Raw genomic sequence first — 18,643 nt, 5'->3', positions numbered from 1 at the left:
TCACAATGTCCTTTGCTCCAGTCTCTTTGAGCCTCTCTGCTCATACCGGACATGAGACCGTGTGACCTGGGGACCTCCAAAGGGAGGGGCTCTGGCCCATACCTCTGATTTGCTACGAGTGAAGAAACTTTTTGACTAGGGACTTGTACTACAAGTGAGATTATCCAGATGAATAAATTAAATAAATAAAGCCATGTAATTAAGAATGCTGCCTAGTTAAAGGAACTTACTTGAAAAACCAGTTCCTCCTTCATTTATCAGTTAACAGCTGAACTCAGAATTTCCTGTGTATTTTTGTTTTTTTTTAATCATAATGGTTGATGTCACCATAGTCAGCTAGAAGAACAATATCCTACAATGATGGAGACTCTGTGAGGTCATTGGGATTACAAAATCAAGCAAGGAAATTAGCTATCAGCACTTGTCTCTGGAAATTACAAAATAAATTAATTTTAAGCTTTCTGAGAAGGGAGCTGCTCAGGGGAACAAAAAGTTTTTCTTAATATATTATACAAAGAAATTCTGTTCTCTATCCACCAGAGAGAACCCTATGAACTCCAGGTACTAAATAAATAGGGCTGGTGACTAGGCTTTTTTTTTTTTTTTTTTACAAGCAAGCAGACTTGTCCCGAGTCACTGTTCATGAACCACTGTGGGCTTGCATACCCACAGTTGCATGAGACACTTATAAATCTTATATTTAATTCATTCATTACTAAGGATCTACTCTTTGTCATGCATTCCATTAGGCAGAGGCACATCCTGGCATGGGACTGGCAGCAAGATGGAAAATAGTTATCATTTTGGCACAGATCCTTAACCCACCATACACTCCCAAAATAGGACTGTCTCTTACTGGTATCTCAAGAATAGGGTTTATTTTTCTAAAGATTTGAGTGTAAATAAGATTTCACTATCTCCAAATATAAAAAGCTACAGGAAATGTCTTACTTTAAAAAGTATGGTGATGAAGTTGCTATAGAATCTGGGAAAGTGTTAAGTGAAGCTAGAAGCCTCAACTTGGTCTATGCAGTCAGGGAATACTTCCTGGAAGAAGTGACATTTAAGCTGGGACTGAAGGATGAATAGACATTAGTCAAAGTAAATTAGGAAGAACGTTCCAGGCAAAGAAAAGTAAATTTAAAGGTATAGAGCTGCAAAATACTCAACGTGGCTGGAGTAAACTGGGGAGGTATGCCTGGGTCATATTGTGGAAGGACAAAGGGAAGACATTAAAGGGTTTCCAGTCCGGTTATCACATGTTCTCATTTGGTTTTGAAAAGATCATTTTGACTGCAATGTGGAGCATGAATTAGAGGGATCCAGACTAGAACAGGGGACTCAGTTAGGGGGACATCCCAGTGGTCTAATGAAAGGTGATAGTGGAAAGGGTTATGGTGGTAGAGTACAGATGGAGAGAAATGGAGGAATTGGAAAGGACCCTTCTCATTAGTTGAATGCAGGATGATTGACAGAAAGGAAGGGGTCAAGGATTACTTACATAATTTGATTGGTGTTGAAGTCAGTTACTTATTGGGGATATTGGAGAAGTTTGTGGGGTGGGGATTGCATTCATCAGGACTTCCATGGTTACAAGCAACCGAAATCAAACTCAAATTATTTAAGAATAAAAGGACTAAAGCCTAGTAGCAGAGCCAGTCCATGTTTTGGCTCTACCTCCATCTGTGTGTTGGTCTGATTCTTTCTTACTGCAGACTTGCTTCCTCTGTGCAATGGAGAGAGGGTGGGTGTTGTCACAGCTCTGCATTTCTTTCTATCTCAGTGACTCTAAGAGTCACAAGTGACATCTTCCAGCATCTATATTCTGTGTTGCATTGTATAAAGTCCCTCACCCCCCAATTTTAACATTCCTGTAACTGAGGGCTTCTCTTACTAGATGATATCTAACAGTTCTTAATATTCTAATCAGTGGTAATATTTCTTAATAATCCCTAAACTCATAGGACTTCTCATCACCAATGGTGTCTTAGACTTAAATGAAATGCCATTTAAAATCCAAGAGAAGGATTCTGATTGGTTTGAATGGGTTATCAACTGTCCCTGGGCCAATCATTATGGCCAAAGAGATGGAGTAATCTGATTGTCCAGTACTGGCCATAGGCCCATACCTGTAGGCAGTGGTATAGGGTGCTATGACTGGAAATCACGTCTGAGCTACACTGGAGGGGAGGGGGATTCCCCTCCAAAAAGAGTAGTACTGTCATGAGGAGGAAAAAATATGAAGCTGAGTAGGCACAGACACCAGATGAAGAATGCAGGAAGACAGACACTGAGTTAAATTTTAGACATGCTGAGTTATGAAGTGGCTGGTGAGATATTCAAGTGTTGATGCCCACTGTCCACTAAAATTGGCAACAGATGAGCCATGTTTAATTTCAGTGAGAACGTTTTCAGTGAGGTATGAGGCAGAAGGCAGACTATAGTGAGCTGACGAATGACTGGGAGGTGAGGAAAGGATGAGGAAGTCAGAAGCCAAAGGGCATTAGGATCTGTTCGGGAACATTCTCTGCCTGGAGTCTGGTGTTGCTCATTCAGTCTTTCACCCAAGGCAGTGGTTGCTCTAGGCAGTGGTTCCTAAAGACTGGTCTGACCAGCAACAGCAGCCACTTAGGAACTTGTTAGAAAAGCAAATTTGAGGACCCACTCCAGACCAAGTGAATCAGAAACTCTAGGATGGAGCCTAGTCATCTGTTATAAGAAGCCCTTCAGGTGATTCTGATGCAGGTGAATGGTTGAGATCCACTGTCCCAGGGGCCTAGAGGGACAAGCTCTGAAAGAGCTGGACTGTGGTATTATCTGTCCCAGGAAGACATTGTGGGTGTTGCTAACATATTTCCTCCAGCTGGGCTTGCTAGAAGAGTCTAGTTTGGGGGCTGGGGGAGATGGGCTGGACCTATGGGCATGAGTTTCTATCAAGCAAGCAAATGAGAAAAAGGCCCGGTTCCTTCCCAGGGCAGGATCCCTGCTGCTTGGGTGTGAAATGCACCTGATTTGATTTCCCAAGCAGATCAGCAATTTGACATCTTTCCACTCCTCTGAGCAATACAGTAGTAAGTGGATCTCTTGAAGAACAAGCCTGGCATTTGGCTGAAGCTGTCACAAAATGGCATTTCTTGCAGTATTCCCAGAGCCCCTGGGAAATGTTAATCAGAAACTGAGTCTGCCCTTTGACTTCTGTCTTTATGGTTGAAAACCTTTTCATTTCTAAAATGAAGCTGTCTTTTTGCCTTTTTAGAGACTAGGATAATATCTAAAGTAGCAAAGTTTGTGTAAGATCTTTTACAGAGTGCATTTAAGATTAGCTTTCTAAGAATATCACTATTACTTGCGTTGTGATTTGCTTTCTTGAGAGGAAGAGACTTCAATGGATGGAGTTCCTGCTGGCTGCTGGACTGACACCTAACCCCTGTTGTACATTATCTATGTCACCCTCTGGCATGAATATCTATGGCCAATGTTCAGTTAATAGCTGATATATGAATGTCATCTGTCATGGGCAGATACAGAAAGTGTGGCACAATATAAACCTCATGAGAGCAGAGCTGGCTGATTCGTGGTTTTATCCCTAAAACTTAGAATAAGAAGGATATCCAATAAACACGTTGAATGAATGAATGAAAGAACATGGAGATTGTAATTGAATCTTGGATGATTCAGGAAACTAGAATTCTCAGGGTTGCCATTCTGAGTACTACTGCTAACCATTTGGGACCATAAACATAATGTATACAGGCAGGACTGGCCTCATAATTTGCAAGACCCAGTGCAAAATGAAAACAGGGCACCTGGCTCAAAAATCACTAAGAATTTCAAGATGGCAGCAGTAGAGCACTCAACCAAGTACAAGGCCCTTCTGGGTGTGGGACCGTATGCTCTGTCACAGGTTATTTATCCATGAAGCTGACTGTGCATTTGGGAGATGGGACAAAATCTTACCAAACCTGGTAACTTCCTGGAAATGGCTAAAAATTTTTTTCTGCAATGAAATGATCTTTTCATGTAGCTATTTTCTCCTTCGTCTTTTCCATGAAAGAGAAGGGCAACATCAATCTACTCATCCTCCTTGGAACAAAGGCATCCACAGTCTTTGCCACGTTGCTCTACAGTGCCCCCACTGGAGAGATCAGAGTCGAGTCCCCCTCCACTGGTATTGGACTTGGTTGTATGACTTGTTTTGACCAGTGGAATATTAGTGGACATGACATGAGCAGAGAATTTAAATGTGCTGTGTGGTTTGGCTTGACCTTGCAAGCCATGAGAACTGTCCTGGTAACTGCTGGTTCAAGGAGAATGAGAGAAACGTGGAGTAGACTTGTCCTCAAGTCTGTAGCCCAAAGCAGAGCTGCCCCAGCTGACTTGCAGACCTGTGAGAAAGAAAAGGAAATGCTCTTTGTAAGTCACTGAGTCATTTGTTACATTGGAGTCATTTGTTACACAGCATTTTCATGACAGAAACCTGACTAATAAAGTGTCCTTCAGGTTGATACCAGTAAACTTTGGGGATGCTGAGAAAAATTGATAAAAAAAAAAAAAAAAGAGGCTAGAGGAGGATTCAAAATTAATGCTGAATATTGATGTACAATCTCGAGGCTCAAATCAAGCCAACAAGTACAACAAACTCATACTGAGCTTCTGAATCAGAATTAAAGTTGAGTCTAGTCTGGCATTCCTCTTAAGGCTCTGTCTCTGAAGTGAGAGAGAACTCCAGAGCCCACATAATATTATACTTCATTTGTTTAGCCAAGACCTACCGTGTGCCAGCCTCTGGCACTTCACATGCTTTAATGCCTGCAAAGCACTTGATGTGCTTTAATTCAAGCAATCCTTCCAATAACCCTATGAATGAAGTTACCAATATCATCCTGATTTCCAACTGTGGGGATAAAGATTCAGGGAGGTTAAGTAACTTGCTCAAGGTCACACAGTTTGTAAGTGGTGGAGCTGGGATGCTAACCCAGGTGGGATCAATCCAGAGCTGCACACTTCACCACCCTCCCTTGCCCCACTGCCATATGAAGGAAAGTCCTGGTTCCAGAATCACAATATCCATCTGTCTATCCTGAACTTTCCTTGACTTTGGCCCACTGCTCCTTCTGCCCAAACTTTGATGATCAGCACTTCCTGTTTCTTTGCTGCTGCCTCTACCCATACCTTGAGATTTGATGCCTGGTTGGGTGATCCTCCCAGCTCCGAGTAGCCCAAATTTCATTCTCTCCACCTAGCATGATTCCTCTGAGAAAGGATCTGTTGGTAAAGACCTTGCCTAGTCCCAGGACTGATCTCCCAGGGTGCAGCTGACTTTCTCAGCTTTGGAATTGGGTCCACAGAAGACCCTGAGTTACAAAAGCCTTCAAGGTTTGGGGAAAGGGTTTGCTAAAGGGAGTCACATTTATAACCAAATGCCAATTAGGATGTGTGTTTCTGCCTTCCCAGACGTGGTTAAATGCTGTGAACGCCTCTCAACCAGGCCTTCTGATGTGGGTCCCGGAGGCACATAAATGCTTTAAAACCTGGCAGCAAACTGGGCATTCATCACCCTCCATCCAGGTGGTTAGGTATGAGCTGATCTCTTTGACAAGACTGCATTATACCTCTCAAGAGGCTTATTGTGTTTATGCTGAATGCATAATTTGAAGAGAATGTATTAAGACAAATAAAAAAAATCTTTTGTTATCATCACTACGGAATATATAAATGACTATCCAGATTCTAATTTCCTTGTGGACTCCAAACTTGCCAAGAAAACTTTTTTTAGATATCATTAAGGAGATCTTATTCAAGTTGTCTTTGTTTGTTTTTCAGAGATTGCAAGCACAGCATAGCATTTCTCTGAAGAGTCAGGAGGAAGAGGCCTGATTTTCAGGAAAGCTCCTCCCATGCTGAGGCTAAAGTGGACTCGGCAGCTACTGGCTCAGCAGCCCCACCAGGGAGGATATTCCTGATATTCAACTGCAGGCTGGTAGGGGCACTGAGCAACCAGGGAGAGCCCTGCCCCTGACTGATCTGCAGAGCCGATAAGCTGTGATCAGGTCGGCTCATCAAAGGGGAACGCCTCTTTTCCAAGAATTCCAGTTGAAGAACGAAGGCTAGCTCTCATTGGCCAGGTCTGTGTTCACAAGCCCATCCTTTGAGCCAGAAGGTTGAGTCAGACTGACCTGGAATATATGGTGTAAGAGTAGAAAAGGGAAGTTTCCTGTGGTAGGCAGAATAATGTCCCCTACCCACCCAAAGGGATATAACCCCTGAACCTGTGACTGTGTTACATGGCAAAGAGGGCTTAAGGTGGAATTAAGGTTGCTAGGTAGCTAACCTTAAAATAGGGAAACCATTCTGGATTAACTGGGTGGGCCATTGAAATCAAAAGGGTTCTTAAAAGTAGAAAAGGGAGGCAGCAGAAAGATGATCAGGAGATGTTAGCATGAGAAGGACTCAGCCCAGTGTTTCCTGGTTTTGAAAACAGATGCATTGGGCCACTAGCCAAGGAATGCAGGCAGCCTCTAGAAGCTGGAAAAGGCAAGGAAGCGATTGTCCCCTAGGACCTCCAGAAGGAATGTATCCCTGCTGACAGCTTGACTTTAGCCCCATGAGACCCATTTTGGACTTCTGACCAAAAGAACTGTAAGATAATAAATCTGTGTTGTTTTAAGCCACTGAGTTTGTGATAATTGGTTATGGCAATGATAGAAAACTATTGCCGAAACAAATATTAGGATGTTTTTCATAAAATGAGAGGGTATATGCTGGGCAGGCAAACAAATAATCCAAAAGAGATATGTGCTACAGTCTAGATCTCTGGAATTTTTGATTCTATGGCTCTTTGAATATTTTCCCAGGGGAGGCAATTTACAAAGTGTCATCGATGGTGGTGTTGACCTTTCCACAAAGCAAAAGCTCATAGCATCTGTAAGCAACAGCAGAAAAGCCTAAGTTAAGAATGTGGTCTCTGAAGGCACTCCACACAGACTTGAAACTTGCTCCTTCACTCCCCAGCTGGATAACCTGGAGCAAGTTACTTAACCTCTCTATCCCTCAGTAAAATGAGGATGGTAAAGCTGATTGGCTTTTGATGAGGATTAATCATGCTAATACAAATAAGGATTAAGAATCATTCCTGACATATTGTTAATGCACAATTAAATGCCAACAGTTGCTAGTATGACCAATACTACCTGGCTGTCTTGTGTAGTAGTTAGTAACCCAAGCTCTGGAGCCAGACTACCCGGGTCACACTGGGCTTTGTCACTTAGAACCTGTATGCTTGAGCAAGTTTACTTGAACCTCTGAGCCCCAGTTTCTTTGTGTGTAAATTGGGGATAATAGACTACCTATGCCGTAGAGTTGTCCTGAGCATTAAGTGTCATAATTCATGTAAAGTGCTAGAACAATGCCTGGTGCTCCCTATAGATGCTTCACATATTACAATAATTGTCATTAGCATGGGGTCACCATCACTCTGGATGGTTAATAACTAAACAAGCGGCACCACGAATTCAGTGGTATCTCATGTGATCATCAAGAACATTTAGGTAGGGAAGAACTGTGGTTTCCATACTGCGGGAGTCCCCATCTTTCCTCTTATCAGGAAATCAAATCATGGTAACTCCTTGGTGAGATGCAGATGCAATACCTGAAAGGAAAGGAAAATAGGAAAATCAGTGACCAGAAAAAAAGAAAGGCTCCCAGAAGATATGCAGCCAGAGCCCACAGGTTTCTCCGCATTTATGCAGGCTTTGATTTTGCCTGTTGCTTTTGATCAGTGTTTTTATACTTTGTAACACCGTGAGAACATTAGGTTAAAGAACCTTGCCATTTTCCTATTCAGAGCAGTCCTATCAACAATACCAAGAATTCACACTTTGGTAGATAATGACAAGAAATCCGACATCCGTGAGTAAACAAGCAAACCATTTGATTGCAATGGCTGATCTAATCAAAACATTCTGGTTCTCCCTCATCTGAATCCACACAAGGGATGAACCAATCCAATTGGGAAAAAATATTTGTTTTATCTTTGCCACATTTATTTACTCTTAGGGACTGTTTAACTTGATCGGGCAGAAAAGTTGGAAAGAACAAAAATACTCGAGGCACTGAAGAGCCTTCTGTGTGTCTCTAGCAACAGCCAGGAATGCCAGTGGCCTGGAGGTATTTCCACAGGGGGCTGCTCTCCAGCAGTTTCTGAAATCTCTTACCCTCATCTTTGGGGGTGGAGAATTAAACTGTCCACATGCCAGGTTTCAGGGAGTGCAGAAAAAGAATTAGAGAAAATAAGTCAGTCCTTTAACCCCGCCTAGCCATGTAAAGAATTTGAAAATATAAAATGCTTATTCCACAAGATTTTCTGACAATTTTATACATGTACTGCATTATGCTTGGTGTTACAGGAAGACAAAGATAATTAGACACAGGTTTAATTCTCAAGGAACTCTCAGTCAAATAAGTCACAGAAGAGATCTATAAGGATCTGTCGGGAGAAGAAAGCTGCTCGTGTGTTTTAGGTTGGGATCCTTGGAAGCAGAGCTGGGGAGGGTTGTGGTTTATCAAGGGAGGGCTCTCTGATGAAACCTTGAAGGATGGGAGTGAAGCGGATAGGGCAGGGGAGAAGTTGGCAGAGGCGGGTGCAGCTTGATCCCGTGAGGAGCTCTGGAGGATGACTGGTGCCACAGAGTTGTCCCTACTTGAGGCAAGGGATGGGTTTTCTTACCCCTCTGTCAGCTAACCACTGGCTATTGGTTCTGCCTGGAGATAGAATAACTCCCAAACATTGCTGGGCAAGGCAGTGCCTATCAGTCAAGGGCAATTCTCCAGGGAAGGGTGCAGCTGTGAGCCGTTAGTAGCCAACACTCACAGCAGCTGTGGGATGGGCACACCGGCCACTAAATGGGACCTGGGCAGCCCACAACACACCTACTGCAAGGTGTCCTTCGGAGGAGGATAGGAAAGTGCCTGTGGAAGTTCCAGTGAGGTGCAAAGTGCTCCACTGAAATCAGCAGGAGGCTAAGAGGTTATTCAAATGGCAGTTATTCCAAAAAAAAAAGCAAATAAATTCTCAGGAGTAATCTTCCAAAGAGCCCCTGCTTGGCAATTCCAATAAGACATAAAGAAAGGCAAAGGAAATGGTTGCAAATGTGCTTAGGCAGAATGAGAGCTGGAGTGTGTATAAACATAATACTTAGGGTTATCCTAAGAAGAGCACCTAGGGGGTGGCTAGAGCTAAAAATGAAACAGGATGGTGTCCTGGTGTGGGGGGAAAAGACTGCGCCATCCTGCTGCTTTTCATAAAACGAAGACAAAAACCACAACGTAACCATTGATTGCTTCCTTCCTGTTTGTCAGGTGCTGTGACTCACCTGCACAAACTTTACAATGTATAAGGAAAGCACTTTCTCATGTACAATCATATTTGCCTCCCATGACAATCTTGCAAAGGAGAATTATCCCTATTAAAAATGAAGAACCTAAGATTCGGAGAGTTAAGTAGCTTGCATGTGGTCACTCAGCTAACGAGTGGGATTGAACCCTATTCTGTCTGATGCCAAAGATGCAGCCCTCCACCGCCATGCTGTACCACCTCCTCCTTGGAACTTTCTAGTTAGCTTCCCCATTTCTCAGTGGCTCTCATACTTTGGCATGCTGCAGGATCACCCAGCACGGAGCTTAAAACAGATTGCTGCCCCGCCCCCCACCAGTAGAATTTTGGTTCCGTAGTCTTTATGGGACCCAGTGCAAAAAAACCCCAGCTGGGGGTGGGGAAGTCCAGCTCCCATTCCCTCAGGCCCACTATCCCAATTAGGATGGACCCCCACTCCCCAGCCCCCCAGGAAGCAGCCTCCGTGCTGGGATGCTATCAATACTTGGAAAAGTGATGAAGGCATGCCCCCTGAGGAGTTGTTGCTGATTGGTCCTGTGGAGCTGCCAGCCTAGGTGGGGGACAGCTGCTGACTTTCCCCAACTTGAGCACTATGGGTGTGCACACCACCTCTTCCTTCCTTATGTTTGTGCCCAGGCCCTACGAGGGGGCAGAGGGCCATGGTCAAAGCAAGACTCCTCGCTCCACCCCGACAATGCAACCTGGTTGCCACCCTAGGCGGGGCACAGCAGTGGCCGTGGGGCATGGCGGGAGGTACAGGGTGGGCCCTGGAGAGGGGGGAGCAGCAGGTTGAGAGCCCATCCCAGGGAGGCAAGGGGAGGGATGGGGGCTGCAGGCAGGACCACCCCTGAGCGGAAACTCCAAGTGCCCATTGCTTGCTCCATTGTTCAGTCAGATTTCACTTGTAAAATACTGATTCAAAGGTAAAATTATTCAGGATTTTAAGGTGTGACCGCACAGCGTTAAACTTCAACTTCAGGGCTCTTTAAATGCTGTGACTGCACTGGTTTCTCACCCATGAATTCAGCTCTGGCGAGAGAGTTTGCATTTCTAGCAAGTTTCCAGGTGATTCTGACAACCACTGCAATAGCTTAACCTTTCCTCTCTTTCAGAAAGACTTGAAGCATTGCTCCACTGTGTGACTCTGGCTTCCTTCTCTGTAAAATGACAGATATTTCCCACCCTATAGCACTGGGTGAGAGGATAAAATGGCATACTGCCTATAAAGCCTTAGCAAGTGCTTAGAATATAGGCCATAATAAATGTTAGCAACAATACTAATTGTAATAATTATTATTTTTGTTAACACCACCTCTGTGTGCAGGCAGTTGTGTGTGATGCCTTTGTTATGTGTTTCCTGCCCATTTCCACTCTGCTCTCCTACACCCCAATTTGGAGAGGGAATCAGAGAAGTATAGGGGAGGGATGCCGCAGGTCAAAGCCAGCTATTGCCAAAAACAAAACACAACAAAAAACAACAACAACAAAATGAATCAGGAGGAAATACGTAATGTCGCTGCCATTTGCCTTCATGAAATTAAAACCCAGATCCTCCAAAACTGGCATTGGAGGGAGAACCCGTGTGCAAGGAGGGGGTGGGTAGACCCCTGTACCGAATATTCCCCTGGGGATTGAGCTTTTAGTTTGTAAGGGACACAAAACACAAATAAATATCCCTAGTGAGTGGAAAGCTCCAGGTGTCATTCAGAGATGAACAGAAAGTCCTGGGGCTATGACGTCTATAAGCACAAGACTGCAGCACAGCCAGCCACACAAAGGGTTGGCTCATTTTCCACAAGGCCTTATTAAAGTCAGCCTTCCGAGGCCTTGCTTGCTTTCCAGGGCCATCCGACATGGAAAGCACACAGTTAGTCATCCCTTGTTCTCAAACTCTAGGCCAAGGAGACCTAGAGAAGGAGGCTGAGCTCCTCTGCAGTGGGTCTCAACCTTGGAATCTCTTTAGAAGCTTAAAAAATTACCCGTGGCACAGCACAGTGAACCCTAATGTAAACTATGGACTATAGTGAATAGTGTAACTATAACAGCAATTGTTTCATCAATTGTAACAAAGGTACCACAATAATGCAAAGTGTTACTAAAAGGGAAACTGTGCATGTGTGTGGGGGGAGGGGGGTGGAATATGGGAACTATACTTTCTGCCTGATTTTTCTGTAAACCTACAACTAACTTCTCTAAAAAACAATAAATACAAATAAGAAATAATTATCCATGACTTGGTACCAACCCAAGGAATTCTGATTTAAGTAACCTGGGGTTCGTTTCAGGCATTGGCATTTTAAACAACCCCACAGTCATTTCTGCTGTACAGCCAAGGTTGAGAACCACTGCTGTACAGTTTACTCAGTTCTGGGTTGTTCTTTGAGGAACCCACACCTTTTCTGGGTGACTAATGAACAACTCTGTTGGAGGTGGGGAACCGCCATTATTCACAGTGGCCTAACTAGTCATCCAGGAAAGTCACCAGGACACACAGAGTATAGCAGGGGAGGGTCATCAGGCCACAGGTCAGCACAGGTTGGACAGAACAGCCAGTGAGCGGGATTCTAGGGATATGTTTAGAATATGTCTCCTGGAGATAAAATGGCTTCCTGGAGCTGTTTAGAGAGACAGGACCCCCCTCTTTATGACCTGAAAACAGATACACTGGAGATTTTTTTCACCACTATCTTCTTGGCCCTTAAGCCTGGAGGAGGTGCCCAGTGTTTGTGAGTTTTGCCGGGTCTGCCCTCTTTCCTCTTACCAGACGTAAGCTGCCAGCTCAAGCACCATCTCCTCACCTCAGATAATTTCTGCAAACATTTATTCTCTAACAGGCACCATGCAAGGAACTAGGGAACATTCAGTGAATAGTTGTTGTTGTTTATGAATATTCTTAGAAAGTTGACCTCGAGGAAATGACTTGCCTCTCAATATTTCAGCTTCCCAATCTGTAAGATGTGGTAATAATAGGACCTACCTTAAAGAGTGGTTGGGAAGTCTAAATGAGTTAATACACTGAGGCACTTAGAATGATGGCTGCAATATAGCAAATGTGTAATAAATGTAAGTTAATACTGTTGTCAGTCTTGTTTTATTATTATTAAAATTGTTACTACTACCACCATAGAGAGAAAGACTATAGAATCTTTGGTCTTATGGAACTTACAGACAAATGAGGAAACAAGCAATTGTTATGCAGAGTGGTGGGTGCTAAGATACCTGGAATCAGAGGTGCTGGAGAGACACCTAGGAGGGGGTCCTGTATCAGGCCTGGGGGGTTATTGAAGGTTTCCGAAAGGAAGCAATATCTTAGTGAGATCTGAAGGATGACTAAGAGATTTCCAGGCTTGGGAGGGGACATCTTGGGAGGGGACATCTTGGACTGCCCTCTGCAGTCTGGAGGTGAGAGAGAATAGCTCAGCCTAGAAGAAGTGGGGTGATGGGGCCAGAGGGAAACATGGGCTGAGGGCAGCTGGGTCTGTTGTGCCATAATAAGGAGACTGGACTTGATCCAAAGATGGAGAAGACCCAGGTCCTGCCCTTGAGTAGCTCCCAGTTAAGGAGGGGAAAGGGGGGGTGGTCGACATAAAATGGACAACTTAATACAGTGTGAGAAAGAGAGACGGGGTCCCCAGCCCTGCCTGTGGCAGAAAAGAGCTTGTAGAAAAAGCCATGCTCAAAAACCCAGATCCACATGGAGAACATTTCCTTTTCCCAAGCATGTTTTCCAGCCTTTTTTCCCCAGATAACATCATCTACCACCAAGTTAGAAATCTCAGTGTGATCCCTCACCCTCACATTCAACCAATGGCCGAGTCCCAGTGAGTTGCAACCTCCAAATCTGCTACCCCCCCTTGCCCTAGACAAGGCCTCTGTCTTCTGTCAAGGGACAGTTTCAACAACCATGTGTACCTATCTCTGGTTTCACTCTCCACACTGTGATTGCCAGAGTGATTGCTCCAATATGTAAATCCAGCTATTTCTCTCCCTGTGGCAAAACTATTACGTTTCCACAGCATCTTGCTCTACCTGCATTTCTACCACCCACAGGGCTATCATAACCTAAAAAGAATGCGTGGAAAATACCTTCAGATCCTTTGGAGAAATGTAAGGGTGCTATTTTCAAACTTGTTTTTAGTACCAAAGGTAAGTTCAGTATCTCTTCTTATCTATAAGTTCACTAAGCTATTCTTTTTTTCTTGAATAACCTGAATTAAAGTTTTAAAAAAAGTTTTTAAACTTTTAGCTGTAGAGATTTAAAAAAACACACACACGCAGAAAGATCACCCTTACTTTCCTTATTTGTTTCCCCAGGGTGAGCACCATACAAATGTCAAAATATCAGTTAGGGAGAAGAAAACTTTTTCATGTACTGTTCTGGTTTGCTAAAGCTGCTGGAAATGCAGTATACCAGAAATGGATTGACTTTTTAAAATTCAATTTTCTTGAGATATATTCACATGTATTCACAATCATCCAGTGTACAATCAGTTGTTCACAGTACCATTATATAGTTGTGCATTCATCACCACAATCAATTTTTGAACATTTTCATTACCACACACAAAAAAGAATAAGAATAAAATTTAAAGTAAAAAAGAACACCCAAGACATCCCATACCCCCCCCATCTCTCCCTATTATTCATTTACTTTTTGTCTCCATTTTTCTATTCATCTGTCCATACACTGTATAAAGGGAGTGGGAGCCACAATGTTTTCACAATCACATGGTCATACAGTGTAAGCTAATAGTTATACAATCATCTTCACGGATAAAGGCTACTGGATTGTAGTTCAACAATTTCAGGCATTTCCTTCTAGCTATTCCAATACATGAAAAACTAAAAAGGGATAGCTATATAATGCATAAGAATAACCTCCAGAATGTCCTCTCGACTCCATTTGAGAGCACTCAGCTGCTGAAGCTTTATTTTGTTTCCTTTCTCTTGGGTCCAAGAAGGCTTTCTCAATCCCACAATGCCAGGGCCAAGCTCATCCCAGCAAGTCATGCCCCATGTTGCCAGGAAGATTTACACCACTCAGAGTCATATGCCATGTAGGGGGGAGGGCAGTGAGTTTACCTGCAGATTTGGCTTAGAGACAAAGGCTGGAATGGCTTTTATAATGAAGGTCTACTAGTTCACAAATTTACAGTTCTAAGTCTATGAAAATGTCCAAACTAAGGTATCAGCAAAAGCATACCTTCACTGAAGAAAGGCTAATGGCATCTGGCATCTTGGGAAGGCACAAGGCCAGAGTCAGCTGGGCATCTCCTGCAGTTGGCTTCTCATTTCCGTTGCTTTCTCCAAAATGTCTCTGGGCTTCTTTCTTAGCTTCCCTCTCTCAGCTCCTGTGTGTCCTTGCTTGTTTCTCTACAAGTGTCTGGGGGTCCTCTCTTAGCTTCCTCTAGGCAAACTCTGGATTTCATCTCTTAGCTTCTCTCCTGGTTTTGGTTTCAACATCTGTCTCTAAAATGTCTCAGGACATTTTCTCTCTAAACATCTGCCCTAGTTCTCTTTAAAATATCTCTGCCTTTTATCCTCTCGTAGAGGATGCCAACTTTACTCGTAATTGTTAAAGACTGGTAACATTCCAAATGTCCTTGAATGCACATTTCCATGTAAAGAATCTAAAAAGGTCCCACCCACAATTGGGTGGGTCACATCTCTATGGAAACAACCTAATCAAAAGATCCCACTCACAATAAGTCCACACTCACAAGACTGGATTAAATGAGCATGGCTTTTCTTGGGTGTATAATAGATTCAAACCAGCAAATGTACACTAACTTCCCAGCCTGAATAAAGATTTCAGCTTTTTTCCTCCTTCTTTACCCTCCTCCAGGGTGGTTCTTTCCTGGTTTTACTTTTTTAAAGTTGGGTTTATTGAATAATAATTTACATTTACCCTTTCAAAACATATAGTTCAATGAGTTTTGTCAATTGTATACAATCACAAAACCACCATCATAATCAAGATATAGAACATTTCTATTAACTCAATCTCCTCATGCTCCTTTGCATTCAAATCTGCCCCTCCCCCTGCTCCATCCCTGGCAACCTGTGATCTGTTTTCTGGAATGCCGATTCTAAAGAATTGGGGTAGCTGGTGGTGGATACCTGAAACTATCAAACTACAACCCAGAACCCATGAATCTCGAAGACAGTTGTATAAAAATGTAGCTTATGAGGGGTGACAATGGGATTGGGAAAGCCATAAGGACCACACTCCACTTTGTCTAGTTTATGGATGGATGAGTAGAAAAATAGGGGAAGGAAACAAACAGACAAAGGTACCCAGTGTTCTTTTTTACTTCAATTGCTCTTTTTCACTTTAATTATTATTCTTGTTATTTTTGGGTGTGTGCTAATGTAGGTGTCAGGGATTGATTTAGGTGATGAATGTACAACTATGTAATGGTACTGTGAACAATCGAATGTACGATTCGTTTTGTATGACTGCATGGTATGTGAATATATCTCAATAAAATGAAGATAAAAAAAGGGAGCATTTAATACGTAGTTTTTTTGTGTGTGTGTCTTGCAAATGGAATCATATAATATGTAGCCATTTGTGTCTGGTTTTGAGATTAATTCATGTTGTTGCATTATCAGTAGTTTGTTCTTTTTTATTGCTGAGTACTACTATCCTATTTCTGGGTGTAGCACAATTAGTTTATCCATTCATCCAATGATGGACATTTGGAATATTCCCAGTCTTTAACTGTTATGAGTAAAGTTGTTAGAAAATTCATGTACGGTTCTTTGTGTGGACATCTGACTTCATTTTTCTTGCATAAATACCTAGGAATGGTAATGCTAGATCATGTAATAAGCATATGTTTAACTTTATAAGAACTGTCAAGCTGTTTTTCAAAGTGGTTTTATTTTCCATTCTTATCAGCAGTGAACGAAGAGTTCCAATTGTTCCAGATGTTTGCCATTGTTTGGTATTGTCAATCTTTTGAATTTTAGACATTTTAGGGTGTGTGTAATGGTATCTCATTGTGGTTTTAGCTTATATTTCCCTAAATGCAAATTAGCATCTTTTAATTGAGCTGATTTGCCATTCACATATATTCTTCAGTGAAAGTGTCTGTTTTAATATTTTGAAAATTTTTAGTTGGACTTTTTTAAAAATCTTATTGAACTATTTATATATTCTGAATACGAGTCCTTTATCAGATAGCTATAAGATTTGCTAATATATTTTGCAAGTCTGTGGCCTTTTTATTCATTTTTTCAACATTATCTTTTTCTAACAGTTTCATTGAGATATAAATATAAATCTTATGAAGAGCAGAAATTTTTAATTTTGATGAAGTCCAATGTATCAACTTTTTTTTATGGTATCTTATATTTGTGTGTTATATTTGTAAGAAAGCTTTGCCTGACCCAGAGTAACAAGATTTTCAACTATGTTTTCTCAGAAGTTTTATAGTTTTAGGTCTATGATCTTAGATGTAAGTCTATGATCCATTTCAAGTTAATTGTTGTATATGACATAAAATAAGGGTCAAGATTAATTTTTTTTGACATATGGATGTCAAGATGTTCCAGCACCATTTTTTGAAAAGCTATCCTTTCTTCACTGAATTGCCTTGGCACTTTAGTTGAGAATCAGTTGACTATATGTGGCTGGGTCTATTTCTGGACTTTCTAGTCTGTTCCTTTGATCTGTATGTTTATCCTTACTAATACCACACTGTCTTGATTACTGGTAGCTTTAGAATAAATCTTGAAATCAGGTAGCATGAATTCTCCAACTTTCTTATTCTTTTTCAAAATCATTTTAGGTACTTTGCATTGCTGTATAAATTTTAGAATCAGTTTCTCAATTTCTACCAGAGAAAAAGGCTATTGAGGTATTGTTTAGGATTGTGTTGAATCTATAGATCAATTTGGGGAGAATTGACATCTTAACAATATTGAATCTTCCCATTCATGATCATGGTCTATCTCTTCATTAAATTATTTCTTCATTAATTTCTCTCAGCATTTTGTTTGTTTTCAATTTACAGGTCTCACAATATTTGATTAAATATATCACTAAGTATTTCATGTTTTCTATTCTATTGCAAATGGTATTTTAAAAATTTTCAATTTCTAATTGTTTGCTGCTAGTGCAATTTATTTTTTATATTTACCTTGTTTTCTGAAACCCAGCTAAACTCACATATTTGTTCTAGTAGCTATTTGTTTTTTAAGTTCCTGGGCATTTTATATGTAGATAACCATGATGTCTGCAATTAAAAGCAGTTCTACTTCTGCCTTTATAATCTATATACTTTTATTTATTTTCTTGTCTTATGGCACTGGCTAAGACCTCCAATACAATGGTGAAAAGGAGTGGTGAAAATGGAAATTCTTGCTTTGCTCCCAATCTTAGGGGAAAGCAATCTTTTACCATTAAGTATGATGTTAGCTATAGGTTTCTCATAGACACTCTTTATCAATGGAGGAAGTTTCCTTCTATTCCTAGTTTGCTGAAATTTTTTATGATGAATGGATGTTCTCAAATGCTTGTTCTGCATGTATTGAAATAACTATATGATTTTACTATTTTAGTCTCCTGAGATCATGACTATTACTGATTGAATTTTGAATGTTGAACCAACTGTGTATTCCTGGAATATATCCAAGTGGGTCATGGCATATTATCCTTTTCATATATTTCTGGGGATTCACTTTGCTGATATTTTCTTAAGGCTTTTTGTGCCTAGGTTCATGAGAGATATTGATATGTAGTTTTCTTTTTTGTCTTATCTGTCTTTAGTATTAAGACAATGCTGGCCTCCTAAAATGAGTTGGGAAGGGTCCTCCACTTCTTCTATTTTTTGAAAACGTTTATGTATAATTCATATTATTTCTTTATTAAGTGTTTGGTAGAATTCACCAGTGAAGCTTTCTGAACCTAGTGTCTATTTCTTTAACAGAAATAGAGCTGTACAGGTTTTCCACTTTTTCTTGAATAAACTTTGGTAGTCTATATTTTATTATTTTATGGTGGTCTTTGTGTGAGATGTTAGCACATAACTATCTTCTGAATTTCCACTTGCTATCAATGATCATCTATTAATTTATCCATCTCCTCCTAAGCCATCTTTCCATAGCTTTGTCCATTTAATATCTGGAATTAACAAATCATAATACAATTAATCTGGCTGGCAACGAACATGTGACAGGAGAAACTTGGCGGTTGTGGAAGGATGAAAGGCATTGCAGACAGCAGGCTAAAAACATTAAGTTGAC

At 41.5% G+C, this 18,643-nt stretch overlaps 1 long non-coding RNA gene across 1 annotated transcript; it reads right to left on the bottom strand.

Moving 5' to 3' along the window:
- Positions 1–588: 588 nt before the first annotated feature.
- On the bottom strand, positions 589–7,650 carry LOC119542995. The gene is made up of 2 exons (XR_005218505.1): positions 7,574–7,650; positions 589–4,385 (listed from the first exon to the last, which is right to left on the bottom strand). It is a non-coding gene; the product is annotated as an uncharacterized LOC119542995 (long non-coding RNA).
- Between the last annotated feature and the right edge of the window lie 10,993 nt (positions 7,651–18,643).

Source organism: Choloepus didactylus, chromosome 8, assembly GCF_015220235.1.
Source record: "Choloepus didactylus isolate mChoDid1 chromosome 8, mChoDid1.pri, whole genome shotgun sequence".
Classification (NCBI taxonomy): domain Eukaryota; kingdom Metazoa; phylum Chordata; class Mammalia; order Pilosa; family Megalonychidae; genus Choloepus; species Choloepus didactylus.
The sequence above is the reverse complement of the archived record's forward strand: the minus strand, read 5'-3'. Positions and strand labels throughout refer to the sequence as shown.